The sequence below is a fragment of the Oryzias latipes genome, chromosome 4 (genome assembly GCF_053564925.1).
Source record: "Oryzias latipes strain Hd-rR chromosome 4, Olatipes_Hd-rR_3.1".
In the NCBI taxonomy this organism is placed as follows: Eukaryota; Metazoa; Chordata; class Actinopteri; order Beloniformes; family Adrianichthyidae; genus Oryzias; species Oryzias latipes.
In genome coordinates this window covers 35843570-35864483 of record NC_136240.1, presented here as the reverse complement: position 1 = coordinate 35864483, position 20914 = coordinate 35843570, and the positions used below count along the sequence as shown (strand labels likewise).

General features: G+C 43.3%; 1 pseudogene across 1 annotated transcript; it reads left to right on the top strand.

Annotated features, from left to right (window-relative positions):
• The first annotated feature begins 86 nt into the window (after nt 1-86).
• Nucleotides 87-19727, top strand: LOC144991975 (leucine-rich repeat-containing protein 45 pseudogene; annotated as a pseudogene). The gene has a single exon (XR_013655685.1). The product of XR_013655685.1 is annotated as a leucine-rich repeat-containing protein 45 pseudogene (transcript).
• The last annotated feature ends 1187 nt before the right edge of the window (nt 19728-20914 follow it).

Below are 20914 nucleotides of genomic sequence, written 5' to 3'. Positions count from 1 at the left end.
ACAGACACACCTTAAGGAAATGTTTGTATGTGTTACAAATATATTGAAGCTAAAGCTAATAAGCAGTATTTATTAAAGAAAATATTCATAACATTTGACAAGGTCTGATTTATATAGAATTAACATCTAATTCAGGAGTGTCAAACATACGTATCCGGCCCGCCGGATGGTTCAATCCGGCTCAGTCATGAAGATTGGAAAATTATAAGAATGTTTAAAAAGAAAAAGCACGTTTTTGCTGCTGCGGCAGGGGTCTTGGTGTGGGGGTGGCTGGGCGCTCTCCCTCCTTTTCACATTCCACCATCCATTTTAGAAGAACATAAACACTCACTTGAGCAGAGGTGTTAGCTCACCTTTGCACTAATAGTTTGCATGATTGAATGAATGAAAGATTTCACACTAGTTGGTTTAAAGGCATAGGTATGCGTGTGTGAACACTGTTTTGTGTACATGTTGACATGTGGACATTTTTGCAGCTAGCAGGTGTGTTGATAACATTTGAGTGTGTGTGTGGACGGGCCCCGCCCTTTTTGTACTACATTTGAACCGTACCGTAATGATAAACAACCAGTAAACCTGTCTGCTCTATGCTGCTTCATGGTCTTATCCCCCCCCCACATCCCTCTCTCTTCTTCCCCTCTTTCCTTTTCCGTCCGGTCCAACACCAAAGATTTTCAAACATGATTGAAATAAGTTTGGCCTCAATTTCAAAAGGGGTTTATTCAGTCATACCTTTGGTTTGTCTGAAGATTAATAACCCCTCTTGTTAAAGTAAAATATGTCCAACACAAGAGGCCCTCAGCTCTCATCTGTCTGCCCAGCTGTTGGACAGGACAAGTTTAAAAAAAAAAGGGTTGAAGTAAAGTCCTGAGCTTTCCAGGAAAAAACACATGCTTGGCCTCTTGAGTTCAGCCTTAGCCATTTACTGGATGGACTCTGAAAGGATGACAGTGTCTTGAGAATCAGATGAATCAAAGTATGATGGTTCAGACCGCTCAGAAGATTGTACCATAGGAACAGAATCTGAACATTGACAGAAGAACATCAGACAAAAAGAGGACATCAAACAAGTTATTTTATCCAAGAAAATTGAAAACAAAATTCACACAAAGCAGTGGCATATTTGATGGTTAACACTCAAACAGAAGGATCCTTAACTACATCCTGAAACACATCATCATCCAACTCTGTCCCAAAGCTGTCAACAACCTTTACAGCTTCAGTCACAGCAGGGACACCACATTTTGCTAATGCAAGAAAAAAAACATGATTGTGTAAACCAGATTCATGAAATAATATTCTTCAAATACCAACATATCTAGGTAGTCTGGGACAAAGAACATCCATGAATCAATGTATGAAGTAGGACTAAGGAGAAAAAACTCATTGCAGAAGCTACATTATGTAGTACATACGTTCTTGTATGGATGCGCATAAACCAAAAAGGGTTCAGATGCTCCATTCACACCAGCCGTGGATATAGCGGTTTCAGAAAGGCGCATTCAGCCTTTGGAGGCAGCCCGCGACTGGCGGATTCATAAACGTGCTCAGCGACGCATGAACGGGAGATCTGAGCGCAGAAGCCCAGAATTCAGGTTGACATGCATTTGCAAAGACTTTTCAATGAAAGTAGCTGCTTGAACTTGATTCTGCCGTGGCTGGTTCGAATGCACTAGGTCAAATCTCCCACAGCCAACACAGGAGAACAACGTCGCAGAGTCAGGTGCCGATTAACAAAACTTTAACCGGAAATGCAACTGTGGACTTCCGGTTCCGGTGTAGGTACCGGATGTTCTCGGGTTGCCGGATGTTCTCGGGGTCCTTCGGGGTCCTTCCAATGAGTTATATCACTAGAGGAGACATCACGTGGTTCCTCATGGGAGGAGAGCACCGCCATCTTGGTGAGGTCAAGTTTTGAAGACCAAACCACTTTTATAACATTTAATAAAGAGCTCCGTTTTTGCTTTCAATCACTTCATTATATGAAAAAGAAGAATGGCTTGAAATTGCTTAGTTTTGTTCAGAAATAAAAACTTCACGAGTACCCCTAACTTAACTTGTATTAGACTACTTAGATTTTTTCTATGTTCCTTTATTTTATTTTACTTATGTTTTTATTTATTTGTGTGTTATGTTCATTGTTTCTTTTTTTCCCCTCTATTCTTTATTTTCTATGTCAATATGTTATATTTGGCAATGGTGACTGATCTTCGAGGCAATATTGATTACATCGTTATTGTTCGTTGTTAACGTTAATGTCATTGTTAATGTATGATACCGCAATTGTCAATAAAGTTTTTAAAAAAACTTAGCGACGTTAACTCATTGGTCGTGGCAACTTACAGCCAATCAAATAGTGTGACGTCATCATTGTCGAAGGACCCCGAGAACATCCGGCAACCCGAGAACATCCGGTACCCACACCGGGTTACACAGCAGGACGCGTGGCGTGCCTCTCTGCGAATACAACTGTTTTCAAATTACTTAAAAAGTTGATTTTCTCCAAATAAGAGAGCTGACCATGCCCACGAAGAAAACCCAGGAATACGAAGACCTCAAAAAGACTCTTGACATTATTCAAGAAACGCTGAAAAGTTTTATGGAACAAGTGACCGCTAAGCTAACGCCACTTTGGGAAATGATGGAAGAGTTCCGAAGATTTCGGGCTCAAAACGAGCAGCGAGAAAACCGGGTCGAGATTCTGGAGAAAAGACTGGACGATGTGGAACAGCAAGTAAGGATGAATAATGTCATTCTCACTGGAGTACCAATCAAAACCGGAGCGAAGCTGACAGCAGGAGCTAGCACTGCTATTGCTAGCGTAGCTAGCAGTGCTAATATGGAAATCGGTGAAGAGACTCTGGAACAGCAAATGCATTCATTTCTCACATCTAAAGGGATTTCCCTGGATCTCAATACCATAGAGACCTGCCACCTGCTCCCCAGGAGAAAGGAGACGGATAAACCAGCGATCCTCATCAGGTTTGTGAATCACAAACACAAGCTAGCTCTGATGAATCAAAGAAGAAATCTGAAGAGATCTGCTGCTTATCTGACCAGAAGGAATGCTGAAATCGCCAAACATGCACGGCTTCTCAGGAAACGTAAGCAGATTGAGAACACTTGGGTTAAAGGCTGCAGGATTTACGTCAAACCGCTCGGTCCACAGGACCGGGCCAAGGTTCTGGTTGTGAACACCATGAAGGATTTTGAGAAGTGTCTTATCACGGTCGTCTGAAACAACATGAAGTAATAAACCAAAGAGCCAAATAATTTCAAGAAATATGACGCCTGGATTCCTCACTTTCTCCATACGTCTGACGTCACCTGAATAACAGCAGAGTTCTGACCTGCAGACAACTTGACCTCAACTTTCACCGCAGCTGATATCAGCTGAAGAAGGATATGGACCTGAATCTAATGTCTGCAGACATAACATGGAAGAGAACTAGAAACTGTTTTAAACCCAGAAGATCGGCTGTTAATCAGAAGAAGAAATACCAACCATGGACAATCAACAGATAATGGACCCTTTTTATTTTTCCCTTACAGCATTACTTTATTATAAAAAAAAAAAAAATACAAAATAAATAAATAAAAAAAGTAAAACAAATGATTAATCACTTATTGAAAATTGTTAAATTGATTGACTTTTAATTATTTTACTTCACTTGCTCCAAAAATTGATTCAAAAATCTTTCCTAATGTAGCATAATTTTGCACGTTTTTAACTTTTGATACTTGCTTTGCTATGACTTGCATGACTGCCTCGGGCTTTAATCCACAACATCTTTACAGAATGATCTAGATAAAGGAGGTTTTTGAACACCTGAACAGAGCTGTTCTATCTTCAGTTTGCTCTTTCAAATGTCACAGAACAAAAAGTCTTTCTCTTTTAGTTCAGGACAGTTAAAAAACCTTCCTAAAATGTTAACTGAAGGGACGTAATTTTATCACTTAGATTCAATTCAATGTTATTTGTATAGCCCAAATTCACACCAACAGTCGTCTCAGTGAACCGGTAATTGTAAGGTAAACATAGAATCAAAAAGGATCATAAATACAAAGAATTCAATAGGAGAATACCAAACTTTAACTAAACAGATTAAGGTAAACTCGCATACCGGTCCTTAGACCCCCCTTCTCTGTAAGGAAAAACTCCTAAAAAAACGGATTCCGGACAAAAAGCAGAAACCTCAGGGGTGTCCACAAGAAAGAAGGAGGGATCCTCCCCCAGGATGGAAAGTCCATGTACCAGAACTCTTAGAGAAGAATTAACTTATCTAACTCTTAAACTACATATTTAAAGTCCAGCAGACGAGCTTCATCCAGTTGAAGTGGGGGGACGCCTGGGGGCGCCAGTTGAGGCGGAGATAGTATCCACAGCCAGGTGTAGGAGCAGTAGTAGAGGCAGGCCAGAGACAAGGTACACGGTCAGGTACAGGAGCACGGATGAGCCACCTGGAATCAGATGAGAAGCTTAATTTTAGCCTTAAACATTGCTTAGTTTGAACAGAAATGGAATGAAATGATGACGGTGATGATGATGAGGTGTTGTCACCGTTTCTCAAACCTTCACGTGGGTTCGTCTCTATAAGGGTTCGGCAGTACATCTCCTCTCACGGAGCGTCCATCCAAAAGACCAAACTCTTCCTGGAGAAGGAGAGCAGCCGGCTGCAGGAGCGGCAGGCAGCTCTGCAGGCGGCCCAGGCCAGCTCGTCTCAAGGCCATCGTCTTCTGGGGGTCACCGAGGAGGTGATGAGAAGTCTTCAGCAGGTACGGAGGGGGGGGCGGAGTGGCTGACTGTAAACAAAGGCCTAAAGAGTTCCCTCCTGTTCCGCCCAGGAGGCCCGGGCGGTGGCAGAGCTACAGCGCACGGTCCAAACAAGAAACACGCTGCTGCGCAGGAAGGAGGAGCAGCTCCAGCAGCCGGAGACCTCCATGAGTGAGGAGGTCAGAGAGCCTGAATGAGTCAGCACTAGTGGGCGTACAGAGCACTCCAACTCTTTGACCTAGAGGAATACATCACGTCATCTCATGATCATGATGTCAGACAATTTAGAGGCTTGAGTTTAGTTGTGCGCACATTCTTGCTGGTGCAGAGTTGTGTTATCTTTTTTTGTGTGGAAAGTAAGTAAAGATGAAAGCCTAAGGTCCTGTGGCTAATGAGATACTGAGGCAGTGGGAATGATGGTTTTAATTACTGCCCAGGAGCCGTCCATAGGGGGTGATTGCTCAGGAGCATGCCGAGTGTCCTAGGTTGGGAGTTCAGCCTCATGCCAGTCATACTGTGCCTGCCTGCCTGCCTCTGATGCTCACTCCCCTCTCCTCATTCCCACATTGTGTTCATTAGATCCTTTGCTGCAGAAGCTTCACTGCACCTTTGTCCAAACCACTGATTTGGACAAAGGGAGGCAAAACCAGCAACAATTCAACTTTGGATCCCTTTAGAAAGTTTCAGTGATTCCGAAAGAAACCTAAAATTCTCTTGAAATTAAATCTGCAGGCTGCACTAGCATTGTGCAGTGGTTAGGAACCCCATCTGAAATGATGTCGAACTCACACAAACTAAAAAAAGAGGGCTAGAACTAGTGATCACTTCTGTGGTTGTGAAAGGCCAAGTGGGGGATCTACCTTCCCAGCATGCCCTCACGCATCATGGGGCATGGAGTACAACTGAGTTTCATACAGACTTTGACTTCACCAGTGCTTCCAATAGGTCAGAGGGCTCTAAACACTAGAAGCCCTGCTTTGAACAATCTCTTGTTGATTTTTCGTTACTAAATACAGTTTGGGTTCATTTTCAGGGCTGCACGGCAGCACCATGGTTAGTGCTCTTGCTTTACAGTGAGAAGGTTCTGGTCTCCGTTTGGAGTTTGTATGTTCTCCTTGTGCATGCCTAGGTTTTTCTTTCAGGCACTCTGGCTTCCTCCCACAGTCCAAAAACATGCTTCATGGTTTGATGACACTAAATTGCCCCTAGGTGTGCGTGTGTGATTCTGCGGCCATGCAACAGACTGGTGACCCCTTCACTTTGTACCCAGCCTTAAAAGGGATACAGCGGGTTAAGTAAAACCCAGGGTTCACTTTCACACAATGCTGTTTTGTCATATATCTTTAGCCAGGTAAATCCTTAAACCATTACAATGACTCAATTGAAGAAAATAAAGATTTGCATAAAATATACCACGCTAAACCAAATGTCTGATCAATAGGATTTCATTATAAAATCGAAAATGAAAATAGGTTTTCTTATATGGACTACATCTGGTTGTGTTTGTTGCACAGGGGTGCATCAGAAACTTCTTTCATTGCTTTCATTTCTTTTTCTCACTCTTTAGCTTATATTTATGTCCAATAAAGTTCCATTTTTCTAGACTAACATTGCCAAAAGATAACATCTTTTGAACACGCTTTAAAGCTTTGAGACATGAGGCTGTTTATTATGGTATTTCTTCTCACCTTTCTGTTAGAGGACTCCTATAGGAAGCAGATTTTTGTGGTTTCAACAATGTACCATTGCTACAAGACCAGTCTTTTTTATGTCACAATAAATACAGCTCCACATATGTTGAAGGAAATCCTTGTGCTTTTTTTCACAGCTTATTTCGCCTTTAAACCCCATGAAGTGTTGTTTGTTTGATGCACTGCTTGCGTCTTTTTAGAGACAACGCACTGATGCAAAGCAGATTGGGTTTTATCACTGACAAGGTGAAAAATATTTTCTCAACTTGCCTATTGATACGACAGAAGATAACGATTATGTAAACACCCCCCCCCCATTGCCTTTGGTTTTATGATCATAAGTTCAAGCTCTTCTGGTCCTCAGCAGACTGAATCTGTTTTTGTGCATGTCTTTTAAACTGCTCTATTGTTAATTGGTTTAACGTTTGTAATAAAATAGTTTTAATCTTGGTACCTCCGTCTCCTGCCTCTGGTGTGCATCCGCCTTAAGAAAAAGTAATTCCCGCGGGACCACACTAAATTTCCATAAAGACACATTCATGAAAAGTGTGTATATGCAGCCAGTTTGACATACAAACTGTTTTTCATGTTTCCTTTCATCAACTCTGGACTGTAGTATCTTACAGAGCGTGATTAGTGTAAGCGTGGAATCAGCACTGCTTGATGCTGTAGGGGGAGCTTAAAGCCTGAAGCATCAGGTGGAATTTTAATCATGTCATTTGACTCCATCATATTATTTAATATATATCACCCCGACTATCTAAACTTTAATTGGACAGACTGCAGTTAAAGCACTAGATCCGCAATCAGAGGAGGATTTGCTGTTCAAGTTTTTAAAGCCTTTATATTAGGACAGTTTTTAAGAACTTCCATGATGAGTTTCTTTAGAAGAACTGCGGTGAACATGGACTTTCTTCAGGAGGGCCAACTAGATTGTTTGCACCAAGAAAATGACAGTTTACGTCACAGGATTGAAACTCTTCGTGGCACTTTGGGTAACAGCAAAAAGGTGGAGGAAATGCACAAAGACGTCGACAAACGGAAGAAAGCGGCCTCTAAACTGAACAAAAGTTTGAAAAAAGAACTTGACAAACTAAGTAGGCAGCTTCGGATTCAGATCGATTTGGAAAACAAATGTAAACGTCACCAGGACAAGATAGAAACGCTCAACCGCATGAATGAAATGTATCAAAGACAAACGACAAGCGTCATAGAACAACTGTCGGACAAGAAAACCCTGGAAAACAAACTGAAGGGGCTGAAAGCCAAGGAAGCGCTTTTGAGAAACAATAAACTCCAAATTGAGAAAGACTTGAGGTGCGCTGACCCTTCACAACACAACGGTTTCAAAAAGATCAAAGAAAAAGAAGTTTTAGTCCAACAGTTAGAAGAGGAAACAGAAACACTTGAACAAAAGCTCAGAGAAATGCAGGTTTCTGTCCAGGAAAAGGAAAACTTGACCAAACATTTGCAAGCCTTACGGAACAAAGAGACCTCTCTGCAAAATGCTGGTTCCAAGCTAACATCTAAGATCAACAAGCTGAAGAAAGAAAAGAAAAAGTACGACTTGATGATACAGGAACTGGAGGCAGAGCAAAAGACTCTTGAAGAGAAGAGGAGACAAATTCAGGAGCTGGAGGAAGATCATGAGGAGATGAGACTACGAAAGCTTATAAGCTTATGGTTAGCCAAATGAAAGAAACAAATGTGGCTCTTTCCGAGGAACTCCATCAAACCCAAACTGCTGTTAAAAGCAAAGAAAATGCTGAAGCAGAATTGTTGGCTTTACGGAACGAAAAAAGTCTTCTCAAGAACGACAAACTCAGGCTCCAGCAGGAGATTCAAAAATTGAAGATGGAGAACGGTGTCCAGATGCACAGCATGAGTGTTGAGAGGGACGCTTTGGAGCTAAAAATCAAGAAAGAAAAAGAGGCCATCCAACACACACAACAGGAAGTCTGCGCTCTGCAACGGGACCTTCAGGTGAAGCAGGATGCTCTTCAGCACAAAGAAGAACTGGAGGAAGAACTGTCCGAACTGAAGGCTCAGAGAAAAGATGCTCAGAACTCAAGTTTCAAGCTGAGGTGTGAATTACAGAAGCTTCAAAATACTGGTGGCGACTGCAAATTACTGAAGCACGAACTTGAGGTGGAAAAGACGATTCTTTACGTCAAAAGGCAGAAATTGAAAACTTTCAAAAGACAATATGGGAACTTCCGGTTTCAGGGCAATGGAGTAGGAGTGCGTTTCGAGGTGCTCCGAGCTTTTTTTCCCCATTTTTTTTCCTGTCAGTCCTCCACAAACATCACGCACAACAAAACCTCTACAGAAGCATCGGTCCCCTCAACAGCAAAAAGTCATTTCACCTAATAATGGCGTCAAAGAACACTAAATCGGCTAAAAAGGAGAAGGCCGGCCTGACGCTCGAGGCCATCACCACGCTGCTGGAGCAACACCGCAAAGCGCAAGCCACAGAGTTTAAAACTTCCTTCAACCTGTTAGGCTCAAAGCTGGACCAAACACACCTCGGGGTGGAGGACCAAGGACAACGTGTTTCATCTCTGAAGCTGGCTTTGGAGGACCTCAGTCAGCGGGTGACTGACCTCGAGGATTCCCTTAACACCCTTCGTGAATCTAATGCTAAGCTCAAAGCTAAGGTGGCGGACCTGGAGGGACGGCACAGACATCAAAACATTCGCATTTTAGGGGTTCCGGAATCAACCGAAAGCGGCTCTCAGTCTAAATTCTTTTCCAACCTACTTTGTGAGGTGTTCGGAGCAGAGACCGTGCTCACCGCTCCCTGGCAACAAAGCCAGCACCCGGGCAGCACCCGCGGCCGGTCAATGTTCGTTTGCACCGCTACCAAGCCAGGGCGGGTTCCAAGATGGCGGCCTAGTCGGTCTGTTTTTGCTTCGCTCCGCACCTACTTTCGTAAAAAACAGGTGTGAAAAGTTATATAGTGACGAACCTTGCTTATCAAAGCTTCATTTTGAATATTTTTTCGAACTTTGCTAATTGTCATGGTGAAAAAGCGGGAATATTCGGCTGTCGATGTCCCAGAGGATGAGTTTCCGCTGCTGCCGCTGACTCCAAGTAAGCCTCCTGTAACTAAGAAAAAGCCTCAAAACCAGGCTACATCATTGTCAAAAGACGACATTTACGCCCAGCTTGCTTGTATAACTGAGCCCATTAATATGAGGTCGGATGCTATTGAGGATAAAATAGCTGGCCTGAACAACAAGGTGGAAGCTGTGGCTAACGGTGTTAAAGCTGTTAGCACCAAGATGGCTGTTCTGGAAAAGCGGGCAGACTCCTTGGAGATGACTGTCAAACTTTTACAAAGAGTGGATGAACTTGAATCTTACACAAGATGGAATCTGAAGCTTGTGGGAGTTCCTGAGACAGAGAAAAAAAATACCTGTCTTGTTGTGATAAAAATCTGTCAGGCCTTGGGCCTTGTGTTGCAACAGCAACACAAGGCCCAGAGCTATTATTCTGCAGTTCATCTCTCGGCTGGGCAGGGATGCAGTCTGGAAGGCGGCGAAGGATTCACCTTACATGAAGGATCACGGTCGGGAGTTCAAGGAAGATGTTTCCAAAGGCGACAGAGGGAGGAGGCTGCAGCTGTGGTCAGAGATTCAGAAAGCTCGAGCTGCTGGAAAAGTTGCCTACTACGCTGGTGCTAGGGCCTTCATCCAAGGAGAAGCTGAAATCATCATTGCTGATCAATAACGTAACTCCATTTTAAAAAAGGAGAAGGGGATAAAAAAAAAAGTTTCGCTTTCAAGTGTTAACACAATGGACATATGAATGTCACTTTACTTGACATTATTATATCCAAAGAGGATGCTGAATTAATGCTCAAATGTTCTCAGTGTAATTTTTTCACATTAGTTTGATTTAAGAAGGTGCGACTGCATTTGCTGTTGACCTATATATATTTTTGGACTTAAGTTTCTTTACAAGTTAAAAAGGTTCTATTTTTCTACTTTTTTATGTCATCTGTTTTCTCGTTAGAGGGCTAAGGAATAATGTAAAGTGTAAAGCCTTATTTTTGTTTGCTAAACAGCAAAAATCTGAATTTTTTCAGGAGTCTCATTCACTTGCTAAGGATGCAAATTTTTGGAAAGCTCAATGGGGGGATGACTTTTGGTTTTCACATGGCACAGAATTCGTTGCGGGAGTATGTTGCGTGAGGAATCATTTTAAGGGGGAGGTTTTGCACACAGATTCTGATACAAATGGTCATTTTATTTGTCCAATATTCATTGTATGATAATCAATATTTATGGCTACAACTCCAACTCTGATAACAATCAACTTTTAGACGCTTTATAAGATAAAATAATGTTCTGGTTAGCCAAATTTCCAAGCGCACATATGCTAATTGGAGGTGACTTTATTGGGATAATGGACCAAAACGCTGACAGATGGCCGCCAGGTCAGACTCTAAAGTCTACATCAAAGCTGAAGCTGTTGGTAGGAAAGTTGGATTTATGTGACATATGGAGGACCAAATTTCCTGATAAAAGGGAGTATACATGGAGTAATAAAAGCAGATCATTGCAATCATGTTTAGACCTCTCTGCAAAATTCTGGTTCCAAGTGTAACACGGGTGCCAATCTAGGCCATTGTATTTTTTTTATCTTCCTCACCTGTTGGGTGTGTACTACCTGCCTTGGGTCATGTGACCGCGACCAACCAATCAGTTAGCTTTATAAGCCGCTACCCCGGAAGCTATCACAGTACATGACAGGAGAGCCGGATTATGAAGCTACGAGGTATGTTTGGCTTTGGATTTACTTTAAAATCATTCGATCGCGTCCTGATCTTTGCCATGTGACTTATCAACTTGTAGGAGCCAACTACCAGCTTAATCTCGCCGCAAATAAACCGCATATTTGACACATTCAGATGAAATCGGTCAGTCTATACTTCCTCCTGTTTGTTTTTGGTTAGCTTAGCATTTGATATTGTCAATGAATGACGTGGACCGGTTATCAGATGCCATCAATGCCAAATTTCTGGTTTTTACAACATTGATGTTTACACTATATGGTAAAATGTTTTTGTTAATGCAACCACATTGATTATTTAACAATGTATAGGTTTATTAGTTATTTTGCCTGATTAATTTATTATTTTGCTTGTTCAGGTGCTAATGATTCACTTAAAAGTTTTTAATATGAACTAAATTACAATAAATTGAATTATGAACTGATTTGAATTACGAACTGAATGTGTATTGTACAATGCTGGAACTTCAAATGAATGAATCTATTTACATAACTGTAATACAATTTATATTTTTGTATTTAGAGGAAGATTTTGTGTGCACACAGAATCTAATTGATTTTTGGATCATATGGGTCCTGTTCTTTATCCAGGCCATATATAGATGGTGAGCTAAGCCCAAACCAGAGACAGAACAAGCACTGGTGCCTACCTAGGAACTTTCTGCATCCTATTGCTCAATCTAAGCTTGTAGGAGGCTCCTGTAGCCTACAGAGACTCATTTCTTTTTTTGCATTTGCATTCTTCCTACAACCCAGTGACATTTTCATAAACTTCAATCACCCCCCTTCACTGGACACCTGCCTCTGGATTTATCAATTCCTGTTTGGGTTGTACGGACGATGCATGAGCTGATTCGAATACATTGGATCCCTAAAAGGACTATTATTTGTAAGTAGTTGAACATTGTAATTTCCTGGATTTGTGCTTTCCCTATTTGCATAGTATTGCATGTTATGTCTGTTTTTTTGTCAAATTATTACAAAGTATTTTTTCAAAGCAAATCTTACAGTCTCTGCCTCCTCTCTCCTTAAGCCGTTCCTGATTTTTCTGATCACTAGTCCACAATATATATGCTACAGAATTAGTGGTGAGCTAGCTAGGAGCGAGGTTTGGCAGAACTGTTGGTATGGTGAAGTATTGTCATTAATTCAACACAAATATGGATGTATTTGAGAAATTTGGCATTAAGATTCCCAACGCAGTGGCCATTGATGGTTTCACCAAAACAGAAACAGATGAAGAGATATTTGGTTTTCTGAGCAAGTATGGTCCGATTTCAAAAACTCACGTTATTGATGAGCCTGATTCTGCATTTAACCAGAAACTTATTGTTGAATTTAGTTCCGGGTTTGCGATTGCTGCGCTCTGTGATATGTTGCCGTATACTTACTTTAGTGAAGATAAAACCACCACATATAAAATTTCTGAACCATCAACTCTTTGCGCAGCTCAAGTTGAAAAAACGATGACTAACACTTACCTGCGTGAACTTCAAACTGTTGCAAAATGTATCGGAAAAAACTATGCAGAAGTTCTTAGGGATGTGATGTCTCTGCTGGGCCACTCAGTAGCAGAGCTAGGATCACAGTACCCTGAAGATGAAGTTGAGATGTCATCAGCTACATCATCTACTAGAGTGCCACCATTTGCCGCTGGTCCAGATTCACAGGAACCCCCTCGGCGTACTCTACCAGAACCAAGAGCTCAGTTTCCTTCCCATGTACCTGATCTCAATCTATCAGGAACTGATCTACCAGGAGTTCAAGGTTATGTTGTTGAGCACATCATTAAAAATGAAGACACTCAAAGGCTGAGAGTATTTTTTGGTCGGCTGCCCCGCCCACAAAATGAAGGTGACTTTGAGACATGGAGGTCTTGTGTTGAACTGATGATGAATGATTCTGTTGTTTCAGACTTGCAGAGAACAAGAAGAGTCTCAGGAAGTCTACTGCCTCCAGCTGCAGATATGGTAAAACATCCAACCCAGAAACATCTCCAGCAGAAGAGCTTTATGCAAAATTCATGGACACATTTCAGAACACAGGAGAAAAACCATCGTTATATCTACAACGGTTGCAAGTTGCACTCACTGCAGCAGTTAAGAGGGGAGGAGTTCCGCCCTCTGAAGTTGACAAGCGACTCCTCAATCAATTCTGCAGAGGTTGTTGGGACAATACATTAATCACAGAACTACAACTCAAGCAACGAAAGTCAAACCCACCACCATTTTCCGATCTGTTACTTCTGCTTTGAATAGAAGAGGATTGGGAAGCTTCCAAGATGCAGCGGATGAGACAATACCTTGGTCCTGCCAAAGTCAAGACTCATGTTCAATACGCTTACTCTGAGCATGAAGAGAAACCAGAGACCACTACAATACAACAACTCGCGAAACAACTAGCTGATATTCAAAAGCAGCTAGCGTCTTTGACTGCTGCCCAGCCAAGTTAAAAGTCTAAAGGACCAAAGACCACGTCTAGCAGTCACTCTAGTGAAGGTCAGCAGGTGGGGAAATCTCAAATAAACCCACCTTCTGCACCTAAGCCTGGTTACTGCTTTAGATGTGGTGAAGATGGGCATATCAAGCCTCAGTGTAGTAACCCTCCTAACTCTGCCCTGGTTGCTGCAAAGAAGAAACTGTTCAATGAGAAACACGGCAAGTGGACAGAGTCAAGGTCATCTACTAGGCCTGGGCGATAAATCGATCAAATGAATTAATTTGAATTTTTTGTTACGGGCGATTTCATAAATAACTGAATCGAGTTGTTATGTGGCGCATTTTTGGCTCCCCAAAGCTTCCGTAGCATTAGTGTCACACGGCGACAATCGACGCACGAAGCAGCTAGCGACAGCACGGCGACCGGTGACAGTGGGACGTTTGTTCCCAAGAAAGGAATACAGTATAATCATCTGTTGTTTGGAACTGGTCTGGGTTTACTGCCACAGACGTGGAGGAAGAGACAGGACAGGAGCAGGAGCAGGATGGTCATCTGAAGGTCATCGCTTACGCCAGCCGTCGACTCTCATCGAGTGAAGCAAGGTATCCAGCACACAAACTGGAGTTTCTGGTGTTGAAGTGGTCCATAACAGAAAAGTTTCATGACTATCTGTATGGAGCCAGTTTTGTTGTCATCACTGATAATCCATTAACATACATACATACTCACGTCAGCTAAATTAGATGCAGCTAGTCATCGCTGGCTTGCTGCACTCTCCACTCACAACTTTACACTCCAGTATCGCGCTGGCATACAAAACCTCGATGCCGATGCACTCTCGACGTCCACACGATCCTTCATCAGATGTTTCCTCTGCTAATGATTTTATCCACCAGTTCACCCAAGAACACAGCTGTGAAACTGAACAGGTTTCAAAAGAAGTTATTGCGGCTATCCGTCAGCTGGTAAACAAAGTAATCATCAAGGAGACGCTGGATTCTGCCTGCTGGGATGGGCCGCTGAGGACCAACCAGCGCTCTGTGCTCAGATGACTGTGGAGGACTCCAGGGGGTTGTACCTATGTCTGTGTAAGGAGGGCGGCGTGGAGCCTCAGGAAGGGGTCCTGGATCAGCTGCAGGAGGGTTCCAGACTGGACCTGAGTGGACAGAGCCTGTCTAAAGACACCTGCTCGGTGCTGGCCCGGGCCCTGTAGGACGGCGCTTTTACGCAGGTGTCGCTGAGCGACTGCATGCTGAGTGAGGAAGGGGCCAAAGTCCTCCTGAGTGGACTGTTTGGGGACACCACAGTGAAATCTCTGGACATGAATGGGAATAACCTGCGGTCGGCCAGAGCTGAGGTGCTGGGAAAGCTGCTGGCCCCTAACAAGACCCTAAGTAGGCTGGTGCTGGAGTGGAACGCCTTGGGCGTGTGAGAGGAAGCGTTCTCGGGGTTTTGTGACTGTCTGGGCATCAACAACACGCTGACCCCTCTAGACCTGCGCAATAATCAGATCAGCCCCTGTGGAGCGGCTGCCCTGGTGCTGGCACTGCGACGCAGCGGCTCCGTGGAGGAGCTAGATCTGAGGTGGAACAACCTGGGCCTGTTGGGTGGCAGGTCCCTGTTGGAAGCCCTGCAGAGTAACAAGAGCATGGTGAGGCTGAAAGTGGCTGGGAACAACATCCCAAGCGACACGCTTAAAGCTCTCGAGCAGACCGCAGGACACAATGCAAGATGGCGCTGTAAGAGACAGCAGCTACTCCAGCCGGTCCACAGCACTGTTTCTTGTTTTTCAATCTTTTTTTGTTTTTTTCTCTCTTTTTTTTTATCCTCCGATTTACTGCTGTATCCTATGGATACGGAGGTTTTTCACATTAGAGCCAGCTCTCTCGTTTAATCTAGAGGTTTTGCTGGCTCTCAGGAAGAGTACGCACGGAGTGAGGCACAACATCCCAGTGGAGTTGCGGAGGAGATACCGCGGCTGCAAAGCCGGGGCTGAGCTAAAGGCTAGGCTAGCGGACAATCGGAGGCGTTATAAACCATCGCTTCCCTCTGTGATTATGGGGAACGTCAACTCACTGAGCTCGCTGGAGGCCGAGAAGGAGGACAAGAGGGAGAAGCAGAGCAGACGGAGGAGGAAGAAGGAAGAGGACAGTTTGCTCAAAGAAGAAAAACTTCTGAGAGAAATCCAAAACCTGTCGGAAACCAACAGACAGCTGAGGAGCAAAGGCGAGGAGCTGGAGCAGAGGTAAAAGTCCCAGCAGCAGCAGATCTTTGAGCTGAAGCAGGAGCTCGCCAGCAGCACCGCCGAGCTGAAGATGCTGCTGGCACAGGCCGACAATCGGCTGGAAATGGAGAAGCGAAGGTCCAAACAAGCTTTGGAGGACAGCGAAGGCCTCCGTCAGAAGGAGGTGGAGCAAGTCAGCCAGCGGCTGGAAGAGAGTCACAGGGTGCTGCAGGAGCACATCCTGAAGCTGGAGGAGCAGCGCATTCAGCTGGAGAAAGTCTCCGTAATGACATGGGCCATTTAGGCATCGAACGGACATTAGATCTCATCCGGTCTAGATTCTTTTGGCCTCATCAGATGTTGAGACCAAGATCCGAACCTGTTATAGATGTGTGAGGAGTAAGACGCCGCTGGAGAGAGCTGCACCTTTAGTTAATATTTTCACTTCTCGTCCATTAGAGTTAGTTTGTATGGATTTTCTTTCCCTCGAACCTGATCAGAGTAACGCAAAAGATGTTCTCGTGCTTACAGATCACTTTACAAAGTTTGCAGTGGCTGTACCAACACCGAACCAAAAGGCCAGAACAGTTGCTCGCTGCTTATGGGAAAACTTCATCTCATGTTATGGGTTTCCTGAACATCTTCATACAGACCAAGGAGCTGATTTTGAGTCAAAACTCATTAAGGAACTTTGTGAAATATCAGGAATAAGAAAAACAAGAACAACACCCTATCATCCTCGAGGCAATCCAGTAGAACGTTTTAACAGAACACTCTTGAGCTTGCTGGGAACTCTCGAGTCTACACAAAAGAAAAAATGGAAAGAGTACGTCAAACCTCTCGTTCATGCGTACAACTGCAGCAAAAATGAAGTTTTCTGGGTTTGTGCCATATGAGCTTATGTTTGGTAGTTCACCACGTCTTCCTATTGATTGGCCTTTGGACTTCCTGTCCAGAACAACAATTAAAAAAAAAAAAACATTCACAGTACGTCGAGAATCTACGCTCCAGACTTAAACAAAGTTATCAACTGGCTTCCAAGAATGCTAAAAAAAAATCTGCTGCTAGAAATAAGACCCGCTTTGATCAGTGTGTGGTTCCTGGAAGCTGGTGATCGAGTTCTCGTACGCAATCCGAGACTGCGAGGAAAACAAACTGGAAGACAAATGGGAAAGAGATGTATACCTTGTCCTCAGTCGTGCTGAAAATCTCCCAGTATACACAGTAAGGCCAGAAAATGATGCTCGTGCTCCCACTCGTACACTTCACCGTGACCTCTAAATCCCTTGTGGTTTCCATCCTTTTGATACCAACCACCGTCTGGAACTGTCTCCTGTTCGTAGGCCTGTGACTCGAAGCCAGTAAAAACCGGATCCTGTGACATGCCTACCACCAGATGATGATGAAGATGATGAATGTGAATCACCTTTTGTCGTACAGTCACCTGAGTGCTACTGGGTTGAACACATTGCTCCTGGGCCTGTACTTTCCGTTGCTGCTGACCCAGAGCCAGTGTCTACGCCTCCAACTTTGCCCTCTCTAGGAGAATCCTCTGCTGCTGTTGAAACGATACCACTGTCTTCACCTGTCGAAATCATTCCAGAGCCCTTACCTCAAGATGCAGAACCTCCTGCCAGGGATGTCCCTAGCGATGAGGCAATGTTCTGTGGCCTAGCAGGGGCATCTCTAGACATTTCCGAGACTGCTGTTGCTCAGCCTGTTTCAGGCGACTCCCAACAAACCATTGCCAAAGCAGAACCTGATGGAGCTATGCGTCGTTCGTCTAGAATGCGACAGCTGCCTAGTCGTCTCCACTATTCCACTCTAGGTAATCCGTTAGTTTCCATGGTTCAGACGGTGTTCCACAGTCTGGTGGATCCCTGTGGAGATGTGCTCAATACGGTCCCAGTTGCAACTTATGGGTCAGACTCGGCCGTACATGTTGTTTAGCATGCACAAGGAGGTGCACAGTCTTAAGGGGGGAGGGTGAAACACGGGTGCCAATCTAGGCCATTGTATTTTTTTTATCTTCCTCACCTGTTGCGTGTGTACTACCTGCCTTGGGTCACGTGACCGCGACCAACCAATCAGTTAGCTTTATAAGCCGCTACCCCGGAAGCTATCACAGTACATGACAGGAGAGCCGGATTATGACGCTACGAGGTATGTTTGGCTTCGGATTTACTTTAAAATCATTCGATCGTGTCCTGATCTTTGCCATATGACTTATCAACTTGTAGGAACCAACTACCAGTTTAATCTCGTCGCAAATAAACCGCATATTTGACGCATTTAGATGAAATCGGTAAGTCTGTACTTCCTCCTGTTTGTTTTTTGGTTAGCTTAGCATTTGATATTGTCAATGAATGACGTGGACCGGTTTTCAGATGCCATCAATGCCAAATTTCTGGTTTTTACAACGTTGATGTTTACACTATATGGTAAAATGTTTTTGTTAATGCAACCACATTGATTATTAATCAATGTATAGGTTTTTTAGTTATTTTGCCTGATTAATTTATTATTTTGCTGTTGTATTATGAACTGAAATGCACGTTAAATTGAAAAGCCGTTCCATTAAATGGAAACACACACTTATGTTCCTTTTTCTCTTGTGCTTGTTCAAGTGCTAATCTTCTTTGTCATTCGGCTTATCCCATCAGGGATCGCCACAGCGAATCATCCTTACTTTCGAGGACGAGTCGCATGGTTAACTTGGCAATGTTTTACGCCGGATGCCCTTCCTGACGCAACCCTCTCAATTTAGCTGGGCTTGGGACCGGCACAGAAGTAGAGAAGGGAACCGGGAGCAGCCCGGATTTGAACCCTGGTGCTACGGACAGAAAGCGCCGTGTGCTAATGATTCACCTAAAAGTTTTTCAGTAAGGGTTAATGGCCGACGAAGTGTGCGTTTATTGCTTTTTAACGCACGCCGTGGGAGCCTGAACAGTCTGACGCGAACCCGCTTATACCATGGTCACTTACAAATGCAATACACATTAACCATGTTTTAGCCCTTAATTCTTGTTTTTTTTCCGATTTTGGATATGTTACGTGACAAATGGTCCGCGTTGCGCCGCATCACCGCTACAGTCAAAGTTCTGCGATATATATATCTCCTGATCGTCCCGATGGGTTGAATAAAACGTCAGATCAGAAAGAAAGTTCCTCTTTTACCACTTGTTTTTGTCCAGATGATGAAGTCAAAGGTTGTTTTGAAGAAGCCGGCGCAGTGATGCAAAACATTTAAGCTAAGTGACCGGAACTTATTTTTTCACCGTGCGGTTATCAGGTTTTAACGCATACCCAGCAGCCAATCAAAATCGAGTATTCACCCGGACCATGGTATAATATGAACTAAACTACAATAAATTGAATTATGAACTGAATTGAATTATGAACGGAATGTGTATTGTACAATGCTGGAACTTTAAATGACAGAATGTATTTTTTTGTATTTAGAGGAAGATCTTGTGTGCACACAGAATTTAATTGATTCTTTGGATCATATGGGTCCTGTTCTTTATCCAGGCCATATATAGATGGTGAGCTAAGCCCAAACTAGAGAGAGAACAACCACTGGTACCTACCTAGGAACTTTCCGCATCCTATTGCTCAGTCCGGGCTGGTAGGAGGGTCCTGTAGCCTACAGAATCATTTCTCTCTTTTTTTTTTTTTGGCATTTGCATTCTTCCTACGACCCAGTGACATTTTCATAAACTTCAATCACCCCCCTTCACTGGACACCTTCCTCTGGATTTTTCGATCCCTGTTTGGGTTGTACGGACGATGCATGAGCTGATTCGGATACATTGGATCCCTAAAAGGACTATTATTTGTAAATAGTTGAACAATGTAATTTCCTGGATTTGTGCTTTCCCTATTTGCATAGCATTGCATGTTTTGTCTGTTTTTTTTTGTCAAATTATTAAAAAGTATTTTTTCAAAGCAAATCTTACAGTCTCTGCCTCCTCCCTCCTTGAGCCGTTCCTGATTTTTCTGATCACTAGTCCACAATATATATGCTAAACAAGCTAACAACTAAGATTAACAGGCTGAAGAAAGAAAATAAAAAGTACGACTTGATGATACAGGAACTCAAGGCAGAACAAAAGACTCTTGAAGAGAAGAAGAGACAAAGTCAGAAATTGGAGGAAGATCATGAGGAGTTAAGAGACTGCAAAAGCTTATAAGCTTAAGGTTAGCCAAATGAAAAAGAAATTTGGCTCTTTCCGATGAACTCCATCAAACCCAAACTGCTATTGAAAGCAAAGAAAATGCTCAAGCAGAAATTTTGGCTTTATGAAAAGAAAAAAAGTCTTCTCAAGAACGACAAACTCATGGTCGAGCAGGAGATTCAAAAATTGAACATGGACAACAACATCTTCAGAACAACAACAACCGACTCCAACAACATCATCATTAAGTATGCAGACGACACAACTGTCCTTGGCCTCATCAGAGGAGGGAACGAGTCTGCATATAGAGACCTTGTGCACAGGATCACCATCTACGGAGAGGACGACGACCCTGACATGAGAGATGCCAAAGAAAAATTCCGATGTACCGCATGTGCAAACGGCAATAAAACCTTGAATAAAACCTTGAGAACGGTGTCCAGATGCACACCATGGATGTTGAGAGACGCTTTGGAGCTAAAAATCCAGGAGGAAAAAGAGGCCATCCAACAAACACAACAGGAAGTCTGCGCTCTGCAACAGGACCTTCAGGTAAAGCAGGATGTTACTCAGCACAAAGAAGAACTGAAAGATGAACCTTCTAAACTGTAGCAGCAGATAAAAAATTTTCAGAACTCAAGTTTCAAGCTGAGGTGTGAATTACAGAAGCTTCAAAATACTGGTGGCGACTGCAAATTACTGAAGCACGAACTTGAGGTGGAAAAGACGATTCTTTACGTCAAAAGGCAGAAATTGAAAACTTTCAAAAGAGAATATGAAGATGTTACCACAGATGTGGAGAAGGAGAAAC